The sequence below is a fragment of the Bufo gargarizans genome, chromosome 7, assembly GCF_014858855.1.
Source record: "Bufo gargarizans isolate SCDJY-AF-19 chromosome 7, ASM1485885v1, whole genome shotgun sequence".
Lineage (NCBI taxonomy): Eukaryota > Metazoa > Chordata > Amphibia > Anura > Bufonidae > Bufo > Bufo gargarizans.
In genome coordinates this window covers 62314014-62334731 of record NC_058086.1, presented here as the reverse complement: position 1 = coordinate 62334731, position 20718 = coordinate 62314014, and the positions used below count along the sequence as shown (strand labels likewise).

General features: G+C 40.4%; 1 long non-coding RNA gene across 1 annotated transcript; it reads left to right on the top strand.

Annotated features, from left to right (window-relative positions):
* Positions 1-611: 611 nt before the first annotated feature.
* On the top strand, positions 612-1463 carry LOC122943157. The gene is made up of 4 exons (XR_006390834.1): positions 612-637; positions 906-957; positions 1084-1150; positions 1239-1463. It is a non-coding gene; the product is annotated as an uncharacterized LOC122943157 (long non-coding RNA).
* Positions 1464-20718: the final 19255 nt, after the last annotated feature.

Here is a 20718-nt window from a genome sequence, read left to right as displayed (position 1 = left end):
CATACTGTAAATAGGTAATAATCATACTGATGTAAAATGTGACCTTTTAATGAAATTGTACAAAGTCCACTACAATATATGGTCAATGTGAAACAGGAAAATACATCAGATGGTAAATGGAATTTTCTTTAAAAAAAAATTAAAAATGCACACTTGGACAGAGTACAATACAAGTAGTCTGTGATGAATGTAATTCTGTAGCAAAATTTTCAAAAACATGCTGTTGACTAGTCTGTGCTAAATGGAATTTTTATAATAAAGTTTTCTTAAAAAAGTGCAATTGGACAGTACACGACAATGCACATCAGGTACATTAGTCTGTGATTAATGGAATTTTGTAGGACATTTTTCAAAAATGTCTAAGAAAAATATTGGGCGCAGTCTGCAGCAAAAAGATATGCTGACTGTGTCATTGCACAATATGTACAGTCAGGTTTGGTATACTCATGTGTAAAAAAAACACGTTTTGCATAAATCAAATCTCAAAAGCTTTGGCTTCATTTGGAAGATGAGTTTTTTTGTGAAATTCTAAACCAATGTGATTTGTTTAAACGCAATTCGCTCATCTCTCATTTTGTTCTCTTTTTTTCCCTTCATATCTTCACAGGAGGGTTTTCGAAAGCTTCCATACCATCAGGTAACAGCAAAAATGTTCAACAATCGTTCAAACTTACTGAACTTACCTTCCGAAGGATATTTCAATATTAAGAAAAGCTTGGGCCATAACATGTTAAAGTGAAAGGGAAATATATAAAGATATATTTATGTATTAGTAAAACGTATAACATATGTCAAAATACAGTAACTATTGATGTGAATCAAGGTGAGTAAGGCGGCATTCACACGCAGCAGATTTGTTGCAGAAACTTCTGTGACTATATTTTTTTCATTTTTTTTTATTGTAGTTGAAGGACAATGCTCCTACACAGGCAAGGAACTACCTGCCCAAATCAACCTGTAAGTGTCAGTTTAATTCTATGGGTGTATAGGATTAGTTTGCAGATCATTTGAAGTGAAATCATATGTGTAACGTCTTCTGCCTGGTGCAATACATATTAAAATCTTATAACTTGATTCCTTCAGTGTTATTTGTCCTCCGGGCTGCCTTGCGCAGAAGGATAATGTCTGGGGATCTGAACCTTATACAGAGGTGAGATACAATTTAGTTCATTCATAAAAATATTTATAACATCTTGGTCCTAGAATCCTATAATATCTACAATATTTTAAATGTATAGGAGTCTTCAGTATGTGCAGCTGGCATCCACAGTGGGCAAATTACCAACAAAGGAGGCAATCTGGTAACCCAGAAGACGGAAAGGAAAGGACAAATATGGATCTTCTACAAGAAATGGAATAAAAACAAAACTTTCTGGTCCATCATCTGGATCATTTGTGTTCATCTCCTTAGCTGAATTCAAGAGAACTCATTATACCCAGACATCTTACCAGATACCACAGACAGGTAACCTGCAGTTGAATCCCAGATAAGCACCATTAATATTAAAGAACTCCTTACAGGCCAGAAGAAGCTTTAGTAGAATACATGCAAGTTGCATACATTTTTGGTAAATGAGGAGGCCTTTTTATAAAAAGGGTTATTCTCATTAAGACAACTTTTTTCATATGACCTTTCATAGATAGCATTACGGTCTGTGAAGGAGACTGGGAAAAAAGGAGGATTTTGTAACCTGCATTCATTTTAATTGTTTTCAAAAGAAGTAAAAATTATCATTCTGGACAAACCTTTTAGAGACAAATACACATTAAAGGGCATCTGTCAGCAGATCTGTCCCTATGACACCGGCTGACCTGTTACATGTGCACTTGGCAGCTGAAGACCTCTGTGTTGGGCCCACGTTCATATGTGTCCGCATTGCTGAGAAAAATGATGTTTTAATATATGCAAATGAGCCTCTAGGAGCCATGGGGGAGTTGTCGTTACACCTAGAGGCTCTGCTCTCTCTGCCACTGCGGAGGCCTCTGCACTTTAATTGACAGGGCTAGGTGTGATGACATTTAAACTACCTGGCCCTGTCAATCAAAGTTCTAAAACTTCTAAAAGGAAACTGTGCTTAAAGAGAATCTGTCACCCCAATTTTGGACCATTATCTACAGTAATACATGAGCAGTACTGCAGATATGAAGTAGTATTGGGTGTGAATATTTTAATAGCAAATATTAATCGCGAATATAGGCACTTTGAGAATTTGTAAATATTTTTGAATTTAGTGATATATATTCGTAATTTCAAATATTCTAGATTTTATTTTTCATCAGTAACCTCCCTTCTTGCTTGTGGTCCAATGAGAAGGCTGCAATGTCTTTGTCTGAGCTTAGCAACATCCCTAGCAACCAATAGGAAAGTTGCCTACCCCTTACTATATAGGAAACTACCCAGCAGTCCTTGTATGCCGTATTTTGCAGATCTGAGAGAGAGAGAGAGAGCAGTGTTCTTGCGAAGCTCTCTGTTTTCCTGTGTTTAGTTAGTTAGTGTATATATATATATATATATATATTACAGAGTCAGTGTAGGTTAGATAGTGATATAGTGTTTTGCTGTCCATACATACATACATACATGCATACATAGTGCTGTGATGTCACAAGTTCACAACAATACAGTGCACCAATCACTAATAAGCAGTCAGAACTGTTAATATGGGAAGTTGCATGTATTGCGCCAATTATTCGCATCATTAGTGCTGATTTTGCAATCGCTGACATTTTGGAGCACTCTTTCTGCATATAAAGCTATTGTAATGTTCTGCCGTGCCAACCATTTTCTCCTGTCTCAGGAAGCTTCAAGCAGCTTGAAAAATGTAGCTATAGTGACCCACGTCTGTATTTCGTGCACATTACGCAAATATTACATTGCCGATTTTTCACGATCAAGAAAATAATCTCGAATTCGCGAATATATGACAAATATTCTACCAAATATTCGCGAAATATCGCGAATCCGAATTTTGCCCCTGCCGCTCATCACTAATATGGAGTCCAGATCACTATTCTTTACTTTTTTTACTGCCTCATGTTCCCCTGCTGTCTACACTTAGAGCTGCGTTGAAATACATTTTCAGGACTGCTATGCATGTGCACATGAGACCTCTCCATTAAGTTGGACCAGCACAGCAGTCCAGGCTGTGTATTTGAGTGCAGCTTGGAGAGCTGACAGCGGAGGAACCAGGGCTAGTAGGAAAATAAAAAATAGCGATCTGGGCGTCTTCTCTGCAGAACTACACATGAATTACTGTAGATATTAATCAAAAATTAGAATGACAGATTCCCTTTAAAGTGATCCTATAATGCATGTGTCATAATATCTATCAACCTGCATTAAGGGAGAATGGGAACTAGTCCAAGAAAGCCAGGAATGTTAAAAAGGTTGAAACAATGGTAGTGAGGTCTATAGTATGTGGGCCTTTGGACTACACAATTACTGAAGAATAAAGAAAGGATGAACTTTGTGTAGATGTGTGTGTAGTCCATGCAGAAATTGTGCCTACCATGGAGAACACTAGATAACACTATACTACGCAAGGCCGCAGATCTGGCTTCTAAATTGCTAGTGAGCCAGCTACATATTTCCCTTGCAGCAACTGAATGAGCATCCATATAATTAAAAATTGGGCTTGGCTTGAAAGGATATGCTTACAATAGCAAACAAACCTACAAAAGTGAAGTAGTAGCCTTTGTATAATATTTCTTCATTTTTTGGGAGACCATTGCTTACAGTCATTGAATTGGACATTCATGTCCAGACGATTAAAATTAGTTCACGTGGTAATCATATACATGCATGGCTTGTTACAAGTGCAGTATAGTTATCAGAGCGCTTGTCTGCCGTCACATGGCCGGGCAGTTTTTAAGGCCTCTGAATCTAAACAAAGGTCTTTATTCTTTGACTGCAAGATCATGAAAACCATGGAGGTTAATGGGAAAGGCATTCTTTTAGAAAAAAAAAAAAAACTACATAACACTGAAAGGTAAGGAAGAAGCAGTTTTACCCTACAGTGGATATAAAAAGTCTACACACCCCTGCTAAAATGTCAGGTTTCTAAGCTGTAAAAAAAATTAGACAAAGATAAATAATTTCATAACTTTTTCCACCTTTAATGAGACCTATAAACTGTACAACTCATTTGAAAACCAAACTGAAATCTTTTAGGTAGAGGGACGGAAAAAAAAAACTAAACTAAAATAATGTGGTTGCATAAGTATGCACACCCTCTTATAACTGGGGATGTAGTTGTGTTCAGAATTAAGCAATCACATTCAAAATCATGTTAAATAGGAGTCAGCATACACCAGCCATCATTTAAAGTGCCTCTAATTAACCCCAAATAAAGTTCAGTTGCTCTAGTTGGTCTTTCCTGAAATGTTCTTATGCTACTTTCACACTAGCGTTTTTCTTTTCCGGCGCTGAGTTCTGTCCTAGGGGCTCAAATCCGGAAAAGAACTGATCAGTTTTATCCCCATGCATTCTGAATGGAGAGTAATCCGTTCAGGATGTATCAGGATGTCTTCGGTTCAGTTTTTTTGACTGATCAGGCTTTTCAGAAAACCGTAGCATGTTGTATTTTTACCTCCGGCCAAAAATCCGGAACACTTTGACTGAACGCCGGATCCGGCCTTTTTCCCATTGACTTGCATTCCGTCAAACCGAATCCGGCTTTTGCATGTTAAACCCGAAAAATGTGAAAAAAAAGTTAATGTCCATAAATGGCGGATCTGTTTTTTCCAATGCATTTTTTCATTGTGACCAAAATCCTGATCAGGATTTAAATGTAATCAGTTTTCACACGTTTTTCCGGATCCGGCTGGCAGTTCCGGTGACGGAATTGAACGCCGGATTCAAACAACGCTAGTGTGAAAGTAGCCTTAGTCGCTTCCCACAGCAAAAGCCATGATCCACAGAGAGCTTCCAAAGCATCAGAGGGATCTCATTGTTAAAAGGTATCAGTCAGGAGAAGGGGACAAAAGAATTTCCAAGGCATTAGATATACCATGGAACACAGTGCAGACAGTCATCATCAAGTGGAGAAAATGTGGCACAACAGTGACATTACCAAGAACTGGACGTCCCTCCAAAATTTATGAAAAGACAAGAATAAAACTGGTCTGGGAGGCTACCAAGAGGCCTACAGCAACATTAAAGGAGCTGCAGGAATATCTAGCAAGTACTGGCTGTGTGGTACATGTGACAACAATCTCCCGTATTCTTCATATGGCTGGGCTATGGGGGAGAGTGGCAAGACAAAAGCCTTTTCTTTCGAAGAAAAACATCTAAGCCAGGCTACATTTTGCAAAAACACATCTGAAGTCTCCCAAACGCATGTGGGAAAAGGTGTTTAGGTCTGATAAAACCAAGGTTGAACTTTTTGGCCATAATTCCAAAAGATATGTTTGGCGCAAAAACAACACTGCACATCACCAAGAGAACACCATACCCACAGTGAAGCATGGTGGTGGCAGCATCATGCCAAGGGGCTGTTTTTCTTCAGCTGGAACTGAACCTTAGTTAAACTAGAGGGAATTATGAACAGTTCCAAATACCAGTCAATGTAGGCACAAAACCTTCAGACTTCTGCTAGAAAGCTGAACATGAAGAGGAACTTCATCTTTCAGCATGACAACGACCCAAAGCATACATCCAAATCGACAAAGGAATGCCTTCACCAGAAGAAGATTCAAGTTTTGGAATGGCCCAGCCAGAGCCCAGACCTGAATCCACATCTGTGTGGTGATCTGAAGAGGGCTGTGCACAGGAGATGCCCTCGCAATCTGACAGATTTGGAGTGTTTTTGCAAAGAAGAGTGGGCAAATCTTGCCAAGTCAAAATATGCCATGCTGATAGACTCATACCCAAAAAACTGAGTGCTGTAATAAAATCAAAAGGTGCTTCAACAAAGTATTAGTTTAAGGGTGTGCACATTTATGCAACCATATTATTTTGTTTTTAAATTTTTTTTCTTCCCTCTACCTAAAAGATTTCAGTTTGTTTTTCAATTGAGTTGTACAGTTTATAGGTCACATTAAAGGTAGAAAAAGTTCTGAAATGATTTATCTTTATCTCATTTTTTTACATCACATAAACCTGACATTTTAACAGGGGTGTGTAGACTTTTTATATCCACTGTATATCACAAACCTTAGTGTGTTTTACATGCACTTCTCGACTAGAAAAAAAAGGAAGTTTAACATTAGTTTTACCATAGTTGAGGGTTGAGCATTTTTAACTTAAAAATGTACTTATTCCATATCTTAACAAATCTGAAATGGGATTTCGGTGCAGAATCCGGTAATATGTCACTGTGCATTTATTCTAATTGTAATGTGCTTTTAACGTACTTAGAAAGAAACTAGAATTGCTTTCATAATGACACACAGCAAAGTATTCTAAATCATGGGGAAAATACAGGGAGTGCAGAATTATTAGGCAAGTTGTATTATTGAGGATTCATTTTATTATTGAACAACAACCATGTTCTCAATGAACCCAAAAAACTCATTAATATCAAAGCTGAATATTTTTGGAATTAGTTTTTAGTTTGTTTTTAGTTTTAGCTATTTTAGGGGGATATCTGTGTGTGCAGGTGACTATTACTGTGCATAATTATTAGGCAACTTAACAAAAAACATATATATACCCATTTCAATTATTTATTTTTACCAGTGAAACCAATATAACATCTCAACATTCACAAATATACATTTCTGACATTCAAAAACAAAACAAAAACAAATCAGTGACCAATATAGCCACCTTTCTTTGCAAGGACACTCAAAAGCCTGCCATCCATGGATTCTGTCAGTGTTTTGATCTGTTCACCATCAACATTGCGTGCAGCAGCAACCACAGCCTCCCAGACACTGTTCAGAGAGGTGTACTGTTTTCCCTCCTTGTAAATCTCACATTTGATGATGGACCACAGGTTCTCAATGGGGTTCAGATCAGGTGAACAAGGAGGCCATGTCATTAGATTTTCTTCTTTTATACCCTTTCTTGCCAGCCACGCTGTGGAGTACTTGGACGCGTGTGATGGAGCATTGTCCTGCATGAAAATCATGTTTTTGTTGAAGGATGTACCACTGCTTGAAGAAGGTGTCTTCCAGAAACTGGCAGTAGGACTGGGAGTTGAGCTTGACTCCATCCTCAACCCGAAAAGGCCCCACAAGCTCATCTTTGATGATACCAGCCCAAACCAGTACTCCACCTCCACCTTGCTGGCGTCTGAGTCGGACTGGAGCTCTCTTCCCTTTACCAATCCAGCCACGGGCCCATCCATCTGGCCCATCAAGACTCACTCTCATTTCATCAGTCCATAAAACCTTAGAGATATTTCTTGGCCCAGTCTTGACGTTTCAGCTTGTGTGTCTTGTTCAGTGGTGGTCGTCTTTCAGCCTTTCTTACCTTGGCCATGTCTCTGAGTATTGCACACCTTGTGCTTTTGGGCACTCCAGTGATGTTGCAGCTCTGAAATATGGCCAAACTGGTGGCAAGTGGCATCTTGGCAGCTGCACGCTTGACTTTTCTCAGTTCATGGGCAGTTATTTTGCGCCTTGGTTTTTTTTCCACACGCTTCTTGCGACCCTGTTGACTATTTTGAATGAAACGCTTGATTGTTCGATGATCACGCTTCAGAAGCTTTGCAATTTTAAGAGTGCTGCATCCCTCTGCAAGATATCTCACTATTTTTGACTTTTCTGAGCCTGTCAAGTCCTTCTTTTGACCCATTTTGCCAAAGGAAAGGAAGTTGCCTGATAATTATGCACACCTGATATAGGGTGTTGATGTCATTAGACCACACCCCTTCTCATTACAGAGATGCACATCACCTAATATGCTTAATTGGTAGTAGGCTTTCGAGCCTATACAGCTTGGAGTAAGACAACATGCATAAAGAGGATGATGTGGTCAAAATACTCATTTGCCTAATAATTCTGCACTCCCTGTAAAATCCTTTAAAAGCACAAACATTTGCATGATCTGAATTATATTTATGATTGGCTTCAATACAAACCTGTACTATGACAATGTTGCCATATTCCCATATCAGCGTCAGGAAGAGACAGTGCAGGGGAGGAAGAATCTGTCTCCCCTGCCTTTCCCTTTATATGAATACTGGCTGACAGTGATAACAATGATCTATAGACATCTGCCAGTAGATCACTGTTAGCTGCAATATAGCTATGAATCTAGATGATTATTAGCTGGTGTGTGCTAACTGTGGCATTACTGTATTACCTGTGTATCAGTACTGCAGGAGGTGACCACAGGAATCCAATCCCTACTTTCATTTTATTTAACCTGATTAGGAAATAAGAAAATTAGCTGATTGCTGTGGGTCACACCTCGATACTTAGCATTTTTGTTATTTGGTTACATGAGGCCATTGTATTTCTTTAAGGTAAACTGTCACCATGAAAATACAAATTAATCTGCAGGCAACATGTTATAGAGCAGGAGGAACTGAGCGGATTGATGCATAGTTTTATGTTAAAACGTTCCGCAGAAATTTATACATTTAAATTCCTGCTCATTCTGGGCTTTGAAGTCCAGGAGGCGGAGCTATCAGTGATTGACAGCTCTCTCTGTATACACAGTCATAGAGGGAAGGCTGTCAATAACTTCAAAGCCCCAAATAAGCAGGAATTTAAAAGTATAAATTACAAGTTTTAATTGTATCATATATCAATCTGCCCAGCTTCTCCTGCTCTATCAGATGCTGCCTTCAGCTCAGATGTCATGTTCAACATGACAAGTTCCCTTTAAATCTAAATAGACATTTCTGACACTAACAGGTTTTGTATTTTTCCATTCCTATCTTGACAGGAAAGAGTTTGGATGCTCCCATACCATCAGGTATTATTGTTCAACATCTTGAAATCTGCTGAACTTCCTTCAGAAGTACTGTATATCTAGATCTTAGAAAATCCTTGGGCAATTACACTTGAAAGTGAATTATTTTAGCATGATACATATATATATAGTAAAATGTACAGTCCTGATCAAAAGTTTAAGACCACTTGAAATATGGCAAAAAAATCATATTTAGCATGGCTGGATCTTAACAATTTTCCAAGTAGAGCTTCAACATGCAACAAGAAGAAATAGAAGTGAGACAAAACATTTTTTGAGCATTCAATTTAATGAAAACAACGAATAAACTGAATCAGGCTGTTTTTCAGCTGATCAAAAGTTTAGGACCACACCTCCAAAAAATAAATAACGCCCCGCCCCCCCCCCCCCCCCCCCCCCCAAGTGTGCTGTGCTAAAAGTTTAAACAAAAGAGGGAAATTAAAGACTTGTCAGGAAATAGAATACATTGAGTGACCATTTATCCATTTTCTGAAAAAGGAAAATCACAAAGAACAGTCAGATGTAGGCACAAATGTGTGACAGAAATTGGTGGCAGAGTCCCTTTAATATTATTGACAATTGTGAAACACAACCTCTATGGTAGATAATGTGAATCCAATTTTTCTTTACTTAGTCATAGGTACTTGTACTTTAACAGCAAAGCAATTACCTGCACCAATCACTAGGTGAGTATGACTATATTACTAATAGCTCTTAGCTTATGCCAAAAACACAAAAATAGATGAAGCGCCATAGAGTTATAGATATATAGATAGATTGCCAAAGATGTGCTGTTCAGGACATATGTAATCAATATAAAGCAGGGATGCCCAACCTGCAACCCCTTCAGCTGTTGTAAAAATATAACTCCCACCATGCCCTGCTGTAGGCTGTCTGGGCATGATGGGAGTTGTAGTTTGGCAACAGCTGGAGGGACACAAGTTGGCCATCACTGATATAAAGGATTTATGAGCATAAACTTTTTGCATAAAGTAGGTCTCGATATATTCGCCTAAATTTGTAACAAAACTTTGTATTTGGATTGACAGAGTGACTTGTCCCCCTGGATGTACAAAAGGAGACCTATGGGGAACTGTTATCTACACGGAGGTTAGAGTGCAGTTTAAATTAATATTACAGCGAAGAGATTTGAATTAAAATGTGTATTGATACCTGTATTGATGTAATTTATGTCCATTACTATAGGACTCTTATGTCTGCACAGCTGCTACACATACAGGAATTGTCACAGCAGGAAGTGGAGGAGATGTTATTGTACAGAAAAAGACTGGACAGGAAAGCTATATACCGTCCACTAGAAATGGAGTAGCTTCGAAGAGTCAGGGACCACAGTCTGGATCATTTATGTTAAGCCAAGTGCATGAATATCTCTCAGTAAGGCAAAAAGACAATATACAAAAAGGTAATACTGCATTTTACTGGACACCGAAAAGTAAAGATGATTTTGAAAGATACCAGTGTTCTTAGGTCTAAATGACTTTTTTCAATTTTTTTTCTTTAACCCCTTCACGCAACATCACGTACATGTACGTGGGGGAATGTGGTGCCTCACCGCATCCCCACGTGCATGTACGTGATCGGCTTCACTGTCAGCGCAGGGACCTGAGCGCTGAAGATTCAGTGAAGCCGGCGTGCTGGGGTTGCTAGGCAACCCTAGAAGCCGGAAGGAGTTGTATTAGACCCCTGACCCGCCCACGATCGCTGTGATTGGTCCAATACTGCAGAGGGACCAATCGCAGCGCATCGGGGCAGGTAAGGGGGGTTAGGGAGGGACTGTGTGCCTCTCCTTCTCTGATCGTCCCCATTCCTGTCAGGGAAGCGATCAGAGAAGGAGAGTGTGACAATATACTGTACCTATCACATGTATACTAGTCATGGAGCACTGCTACTTAGCGCTCCATGACTAGTATACTCGTCATGGCATAAAACTGTCACCATGTCTGCAGACATGGTGACAGCGCTGAGTGCCGGCTGTTACACACAGCCAGGCACTCAGGCTCAATGCCGAGGGGGGTCCTGTGACCCCCATATCGGCGATCGGGTAGTTTCGGCACCCCCCCCTATCGGCGATCGCTTTATGTCGTTTCTGATCCCTGCGGTCCCTGACCGCAGGGATCAGAAACCTAAAAATTGCCCCAAATCGATTTTTTTTTTACCCCCCCTGCACCCCTGAATTCCATTTATGTGGCGGGGTGCAGGGGGCGGTTTGTGGGCGGTGCGGGGCCGGTGCGGGGCAGTGTGGCAGTTGCAGGAGGCGGGCGGTGCGGCAGGCGGGATCGCGATCCCCCGCCTGCCTCCCATTATAATCATCGTTGGTGTCTAGTGGGTATACCAGGGTGCCAGCACATTGCTGGCACCCTGGTATAAACGGCTGACATCGGTGATGCGATGTCAGCTGTTTAACCCTTTCCATACCGCGGTCCGTACGGACCGCGGTATGGAAAAGGTTAACAGCTCAGGGAGCTCCCTCCCTCTCCCATCGGAGGGCTGCTGTACCTTTGCAGCCCCCCGATGGAGAGGGAGAGAGCTCCCAGACAGCCCCCCCAGAGCCCCGTCCTTACCCTTCCCCGTCTGCGCAGTTCTGAACATAACTGAGCAGACGGGGAAGGTTCCCATGGCAACAGGACGCCTCTCAGGCGTCCTGCTGTCCATGGTGCTGAACAGATCTATGCTGAAAGCATAGATCTGTTCAGTGTAAGTAAAATATAGTACAGTGCAATATATATTGTACTGTACTGTATTATACAGACATCAGACCCACTGGATCTTCAAGAACCAAGTGGGTCTGGGTCAAAAAAAAAAGTGAAAAAAGTAAAAAAAAAGTAAAAATCAAAAAACACATTTATCACTGATTAAACATGACAAAAATAAAATTCCCTACACATGTTTGGTATCGCCGCGTCCGTAACGGCCTGATCTATAAAACGGTCATGTTACTTTTCCCGAACGGTGAACGCCATAAAAATAAAAAATAAAAAACTATGATGAAATTGAAATTTTGCCCACCTTACTTCCCCAAAAAAGATAATAAAAGTGATCAAAAAAGTCGCATGTACTCCAAAATTGTAACAATCAAACCGTCATCTCATCCCGCAAAAAATGAGACCCTACTTAAGATAATCGCCCAAAAACTGAAAAAACTATGGCTCTTAGACTATGGAAACACTAAAACATCATTTTTTTTGTTTCAAAAATGAAATCATTGTGTAAAACTTATATAAATAAAAAAAGTATACATATTAGGTATCGCCACGTCCGTATCGACCGGCTCTATAAAAATATCACATGACCTAACCCCTCAGGTGACCACCGTAAAAAAATAAAAATAAAAACGGTGTAGAAAAAGCTATTTTTTGTCATCTTACGTCACAAAAAGTGTAATAGCAAGCGATCAAAAAGTCATATGCACCCCAACATAGTGCCAATCAAACCGTCATCTCATCTCGCAAAAAATGAGACCCTTCTTAAGATAATCGCCCCAAAACTGTAAAAACTATGGCTCTTAGACTATGGAGAAACGAAAAAAAAAATTGTTTTAAAAATGAAATCATTGTATAAAACTTACATAAATAAAAAAAATGTATACATATTAGGTATCGCCGCGTCCATGACAACCTGCTCTATAAAATTACCACATGATCTAACCTGTCAGATGAATGTTGTAAATAACAATAAAAAAAACGATGCCAAAAAAGCTATTTCTTGTTACCTTGCCGCACAAAAAGTGTAATATAGAGCAACCAAAAATCATATGTACCCTAAACTAGTACCAACAAAACTGCCACCCTATCCCGTAGTTTCTAAAATGGGGTCACTTTTTTGGAGTTTCTACATCAGGGGGCTTCAAATGGGACATGGTGTCAAAAAAACTGTCCAGCAAAATCTGGCTTCCAAAAACCACACGGCGCACCTTTCACTCTACGCCCCGCTGTGTGCCCGTACAGTAGTTTACGGCCACATATGGGGCGTTTCTGTAAACAGCAGAGTCAGGGCAATAAAGATACAGTCTTGTTTGGCTGTTAACCCTTGCTTTATTAGTGGAAAAAATGGGTTAAAATTGAAAATTAGGCAAAAAAATGAAATTCTCAAATTTCATCCCCATTTGCCAATAACTCTTGTGCAACACCTAAAGGGTTAACAAAGTTTGTAAAATCAGTTTTGAATACCTTGAGGGGTGTAGTTTCTTAGATGGCGTCACTTTTAGGGAGTTTCTACTCTAGGGGTGCATCAGGGGGCTTCAAATGGGACATGGTGTCAAAAAAACTGTCCAGCAAAATCTGGCTTCCAAAAACCATACGGCGCACCTTTCACTGTACGCCCCGCTGTGTGCCCGTACAGTAGTTTACGGCCACATATGGGGTGTTTCTGTAAACGGCAGAGTCAGGGCAATAAAGATACAGTCTTGTTTGGATGTTAACCCTTGCTTTGTTAGTGGAAAAAATGGGTTAAAATTGAAAATTAGGCAAAAAAATGAAATTCTCAAATTTCATCCCCATTTGCCAATAACTCTTGTGCAACACCTAAAGGGTTAACGAAGTTTGTAAAATCAGTTTTGAATACCTTGAGGGGTGTACTTTCTTAGATGGGGTCACTTTTAGGGAGTTTCTGCTCTAGGGGTGCATCAGGGGGCTTCAAATGGCACATGGTGTAAATAAACCAGTCCAGCAAAACCTGCCTTCCAAAAACCATACGGCGCACCTTTCACTCTACGCCCCGCTGTGTGCCCGTACAGTAGTTTACGGCCACATATGGGGTGTTTCTGTAAACGGCAGAGTCAGGGCAATAAAGATACAGTCTTGTTTGGATGTTAACCCTTGCTTTGTTAGTGTAAAAAATTGGTTAAAATGGAAAATTAGGCAAAAAAATGAAATTCTCAAATTTCATCCCCATTTGCCAATAACTCCTGTGCAACACCTAAAGGGTTAACAAAGTTTGTAAAATCAGTTTTGAATACCTTGAGGGGTGTAGTTTATAGAATAGGGTCATTTTTGGGTGGTTTCTATTATGTAAGCCTCGCAAAGTGACTTCAGACCTGTAGTGGTCCCTAAAAATTGGATTTCTGAAAAATTTCAAGATTTGCTTCTAAACTTCTAAGCCTTGTAACATCCCCAAAAAATAAAATATCATTCCCAAAATAATTCAAACATGAAGTACACATATGGGGAATGTAAAGTCATCACAATTTTTGGGGGTATTACTATGTATTACAGAAGTAGAGAAACTGACACTTTGAAATTTGCTAATTTTTCCAAATTTGGGGTAAATTTGGTATTTTTTTATGCAAAAAAAAATAATTTTGGGACTTAATTTTTCCAGTGTCATGAAGTACAATATGTGACGAAAAAACAGTCTCAGAACGGCCTGGATAAGTCAAAGTGTTTTAACGTTATCAGCACTTAAAGTGACACTGGTCAGATTTGCAAAAAATGACCTGGTCCTTAAGGTGAAATAAGGCTGTGTCTTGAAGGGGTTAAAGAGGACCTTTCATGGGTCCAAACATTGTAAACTATCAGGATATGTAGAGCGGCGCCCAGGGATCTCACTGCACTTACTATTATTCCTGGGCGCCGCTCCATTCGTCCACTGTGGCCCCCAGTATATTCTCCCGCTCTGTATGCTAATTGCTAGCACCGGTGAAAAAGGGGAGGAGACTGCCCTCTTTTTTTGTCCCTTTTAAAGCAGATAATACACCAGGGTTCAAACCAACAACGGGTATTTTTTTTTTTACTATTTGTATATATGTTTGACAGTTACAAATGTTCATAAAGAGCTTATAGGCAAGAAGTAAAAAATTATATTACTATTCAAAAGCGCAAACCACAGAAAAAGATATAGTACTCTAAATTCAGAACAAAAACTTCTGAAATGGTGAACAATAAGCCTTTATAGCATAAATTGTACAAAAATATAAATACTTAACCAGAAAAAATATTTATTTATTTAAATCATTGTGGTTTTTTTTGGCAGAGAGAATATGATTATCTGTATTTAAAATCAATATTATCTCTAGTAACCTGTTGGGGACATATGACGTACCGGTACGTGATGATGTCCTGGTACTTAAAGACACATGACGTACCGGTACGTCATGTGTAGTTCCGATCACCGCCGCACGGCGGGCGGTGATCAGAACTGGGTGCCTGCAGAAATCAATCAGCAGGCCCCCTGGGACAATACACGGGGGGGTTCTGTCAATTCAGACCTGCGGTTTGAACAGGCTTGGAGAGGGAGGCTGTCAATGAACTCAACTCCTCTGCAGTATGTACATGCAGCAGCTGTTATGAAAGTAGATGTAGATCTGCTAAACCATTAAACTGATTTGGCTTGGCCCTACCCCTGAGGGCATTCGCCTGGCAGCCCCCTAGTGTTCACCCTTTAACCCCTATACAAGAATATAGACTCTGCTCAGGAGAACTAACAGGCCAGTACTTTCTGAAGTAGTCTTAGATCAGATTTTGCTTACGCAGGGGGTCAACAAACACCGTTGTGAAGCAGCAAGGGGTCAGGCAAAACGGTAGTCGGGACCAGCCAAGGTCACGGCAAGCAAAGTTTGTGCAATGCAAAATCAGTCCAAGGGTCAGGGCAGGCAACTTAGGGTTAATACGAGGAAAAGGCAGAGAGCAGGTCAGACAGAAGGTGCAAATCCAGAGACAGGGAGAGGTCAGTACATGGGCAGATAAAGCAAGACAATGGCACATCTTAGCAGGACACAATACACAGCTAGATCCTATTACTCAGGTACTTTCCCCACAGGGAAGATGACTAATATACCCCAAGGTAGTCAGTCACTGTCTGGGTAAGGGGTGGGTGCGGGGACAATGTCCCTTTAAGAGGCAAAGGAGGCACAAGCATGCCCTACAGGTGAAGAGAGGCATAGAGGAAGCACAGCAGGCCACAGCCTATGTGGAGTGGACAGAGCTGTGCTACTGTACACCAGCGACCGTGCCTTCTGGGTGGAAGCATGGCCACGAAAGGCAAATTACAGGAATGATGGTGAGCACCCCAGTGGTTGTACTCACCTGAAGGAGAGAGGCAACGGTGGGCATAAACAGCCCGTCTAATAGTGGCATTAAGCTCCAGGGCAGCCATTGAAAGGAAAGGAGAATTTGTTTTTACCTTAATTAAATTACATTTTTCTAAAATGGAGTAAAAAATATTATCCTGGACAAACTCTTTTTGTGGACAAATACAGTCTAATATCTTCCTCATATATGTTTATTTCATATCTTAACAGACCTAAAGTGGGATGTGAATGCAGAAGAAGGTAGAAATTTACTCTATATTCAAATTATAATTCACTTTTTATAGACATTTTCTTTGAAAAGTATGTATTTCTGTTTTATACATACATAGTGCTGTGATGTCACAAGTTCACAACAATACAGTGCACCAATCACTAATAAGTAGTCAGAACTGTTAATATAGGAAGTTGCACGCATTGCGCCAATATATTTGCATCATTAGTGCTGATTTTGCAATCGCTGACATTTTGGAGCACTCTTTCTGCATATAAAGCTATTGTAATGTTCTGCCGTGCCAACCATTTTCTCCAGTCTCAGGAAGCTTCAAGCAGCTTGAAAAATGTAGCTATAGTGACCCACGTCTGTATTTCGTGCACATTACGCAAATATTACATTGCCTATTTTTCACGAACGAGAAAATAATTTCGAATTCGCGAATATATGACAAATATTCTACCAAATATTCACGAAATATCGCGAATCCGAATTTTGCCCCTGCCGCTCATCACTAATATGGAGTCCAGATCACTATTCTTTATTTTTTTTACTGCCTCATGTTCCCCTGCTGTCTATACTTAGAGCTGCATTGAAATACATTTTCAGGACTGCTATGCATGTGCACATGAGACCTCTCCATTAAGTTGGACCAGCACAGCAGTCCAGGCTGTGTATTTGAGTGCAGCTTGGAGAGCTGACAGCGGAGGAACCAGGGCTAGTAGGAAAATAAAAAATAGCGATCTGGACGTCTTCTCTGCAGAACTACCCATGAATTACTGTAGATATTAGTCAAAAATTGGAATGACAGATTCCCTTTAAAGTGATTCTATAATGCATGTGTCATAATACCTATCAACCTGCATTAAGAGAGAATGGGAACTAGTCCAAGAAAGCCAGGAATGTTAAAAAGGTTGAAACAATGGTAGTGAGGTCTATAGTATGTGGGCCTTTGGACTACACAATTACTGCAGAATAAAGAAAGGATGAACTTTGTGTAGATGTGTGTGTAGTCCATGCAGAAATTGTGTCTACCATGGAGAACACTGGATAACACTATACTACGCAAGGCCGCAGATCTGGCTTCTAAATTGCTAGTGAGCCAGCTACATATTTTCCTTGCAGCAACTGAATGAGCATCCATTTAATTAAAAATTGGGCTTGACTTGAAAGGATATGCTTACAATAGCAAACAAACCTACAAAAGTGAAGTAGTAGCCTTTGTATAATATTTCTTCATTTTTTGGGAGATCATTGCTTACAGTCATTGAATTGGACATTCATGCCCAGACGATTAAAATTAGTTCACGTGGTAATCATATACATGCATGGCTTGTTACAAGTGCAGTATAGTTATCAGAGCGCTTGTCTGCCGTCACATGGCCGGGCAGTTTTTAAAGCCTCTGAATCTAAACAAAGGTCTTTATTCTTTGACTGCAAGATCATGAAAACCATGGAGGTTAATGGGAAAGGCATTCTTTTAGAAAAAAAAAAACTACATAACACTGAAAGGTAAGGAAGAAGCAGTTTTACCCTACAGTGGATATAAAAAGTGTACACACCCCTGCTAAAATGTCAGGTTTCTAAGCTGTAAAAAAAAATTGACAAAGATAAATCATTTCATAACTTTTTCCACCTTTAATGAGACCTATAAACTGTACAACTCATTTGAAAACCAAACTGAAATCTTTTAGGTAGAGGGACGAAAAAAAACCCTAAACTAAAATAATGTAGTTGCATAAGTATGCACACCCTCTTATAACTGGGGATGTAGCTGTGTTCAGAATTAAGCAATCACATTCAAAATCATGTTAAATAGGAGTCAGCATACACCGGCCATCATTTAAAGTGCCTCTAATTAACCCCAAATAAAGTTCAGTTGCTCTAGTTGGTCTTTCCTGAAATGTTCTTATGCTACTTTCACACTAGCGTTTTTCTTTTCCGGCGCTGTGTTCCGTCCTAGGGGCTCAAATCCGGAAAAGAACTGATCAGTTTTATCCCCATGCATTCTGAATGGAGAGTAATCCGTTCAGGATGTATCAGGATGTCTTCAGTTCAGTCTTTTTGACTGATCAGGCTTTTCAGAAAACCGTAGCATGTTGTATTTTTACCTCCGGACAAAAATCCGGAACACTTTGACTGAACACCGGATCCGGCCTTTTTCCCATTGACTTGCATTCCGTCAAACCGAATCCGGCTTTTGCATGTTAAACCCGAAAAATGTGAAAAAAAAGTTAATGTCCATAAATGGCGGATCCGTTTTTTCCAATGCATTTTTTCATTGTGACCAAAATCCTGATCAGGATTTAAATGTAATCAGTTTTCACACGTTTTTCCGGATCCGGCTGGCAGTTCCGGTGACGGAATTGAACGCCGGATTCAAACAATGCTAGTGTGAAAGTAGCCTTAGTCGCCTCCCACAGCAAAAGCCATGATCCACAGAGAGCTTCCAAAGCATCAGAGGGATCTCATTGTTAAAAGGTATCAGTCAGGAGAAGGGGACAAAAGAATTTCCAAGGCATTAGATATACCATGGAACACAGTGCAGACAGTCATCATCAAGTGGAGAAAATGTGGCACAACAGTGACATTACCAAGAACTGGACGTCCCTCCAAAATTTATGAAAAGACAAGAATAAAACTGGTCTGGGAGGCTACCAAGAGGCCTACAGCAACATTAAAGGAGCTGCAGGAATATCTAGCAAGTACTGGCTGTGTGGTACATGTGCCAACAATCTCCCGTATTCTTCATATGTCTGGGCTATGGGGGAGAGTGGCAAGACAAAAGCCTTTTCTTTCGAAGAAAAACATCTAAGCCGGGCTACATTTTGCAAAAACACATCTGAAGTCTCCCAAAAGCATGTGGGAAAAGGTGTTTAGGTCTGATAAAACCAAGGTTGAACTTTTTGGCCATAATTCCAAAAGATATGTTTGGCGCAAAAACAACACTGCACATCACCAAGAGAACACCATACCCACAGTGAAGCATGGTGGTGGCAGCATCATGCCAAGGGGCTGTTTTTCTTCAGCTGGAACTGAACCTTAGTTAAACTAGAGGGAATTATGAACAGTTCCAAATACCAGTCAATGTTGGCACAAAACCTTCAGACTTCTGTTAGAAAGCTGAACATGAAGAGGAACTCCATCTTTCAGCATGACAACGACCCAAAGCATACATCCAAATCAACAAAGGAATGGCTTCACCAGAAGAAGATTCAAGTTTTGGAATGGCCCAGCCAGAGCCCAGATCTGAATCCACATCTGTGGGGTGATCTGAAGAGGGCTGTGACCAGGAGATGCCCTCGCAATCTGACAGATTTGAAGTGTTTTTGCAAAGAAGAGTGGGCACATCTTGCCGAGTCAAAATATGCTGATAGACTCTCTACCTTAAAGATTTCAGTTTGTTTTTTAATTGAGTTGTACATTTTATAGGTCACATTAAAGGTAGAAAAAGTTCTGAAATTATTTTTCTTTATCTCATTTTTTTACATCACAGAAACCTGACATTTTAACAGGGGTGTGTAGACTTTTTATATCCACTGTATATCACAAACTTTAGTGTGTTTTACATGCACTTCTCGACTAGAAAAAAAAGGAAGTAATATAAATAAAAAGGAAGAATATAAATGTCTAAAAAAATTTACGCATTTGGATTCCGTGAGGAGTATGGTGAGTTCATGTGAGATTTTATTTTTTGGCATATGAGACTTTGTAAGAAAAAATAAAAATAAAATATTTCCGCTAACTTGGGCCAAAAAAAGTCTGAATGGAGCCTTACAGGGGGGTGGGGGGTGATCAATGACAGGGGGGTGATCACCCATATAGACTCCCTGATCACCCCCCTGTCATTGATCACCCCCCTGTAAGGCTCCATTCAGATGTCCGTATGATTTTTACGGATCCACAGATACATGGATCGGATCCGCAAAACACATACGGACGTCTGAATGGAGCCATACAGGGGGGTGATCAATGACAGGGGGTGATCAGGGAGTCTATATGGGGTGATCACCCCCCTGTCATTGATCACCCCCTGTAAGGTTCCATTCAGACATCCGTATGTGTTTTGCGGATCCGATCCATGTATCCGTGGATCCGTAAAAATCATATGGACGTCTGAATGGAGCCCCACAGGGGGGTGATCAATGACAGGGGGGTGATCAGGGAGTCTATATGGGTGATCACCCCCCTGTCATTGATCACCCCCCACTCCCCTGCATCTCCAGCCTGCCAGGGAACGATCGCCACTGGCAGGCTGGAGATCCACTTGCTTACCTTCCGTTCCTGTGAACGCGCGCGCCTGTGTGCGCGCGTTCACAGGAAATCTCGGCTATCGCGGGAGGACGCGTATATGCGTCCACCCAGAAGAGCAGGGCCACCGCCAGGACGCAATCCTGCGTACGGCGGTCCTGAGCAGGTTAAGGTAATCTGTTACCATGAAAATACAAATTAATCTGCAGGCAACATGTTATAGAGCAGGAGGAACTGAGCGGATTGATGCATAGTTTTATGTTAAAACGTTCAGCAGAACTTGCAATTTATACATTTAAATTCCTGCTCATTCTGGGCTTTGAAGTCCAGGAGGCGGAGCTATCA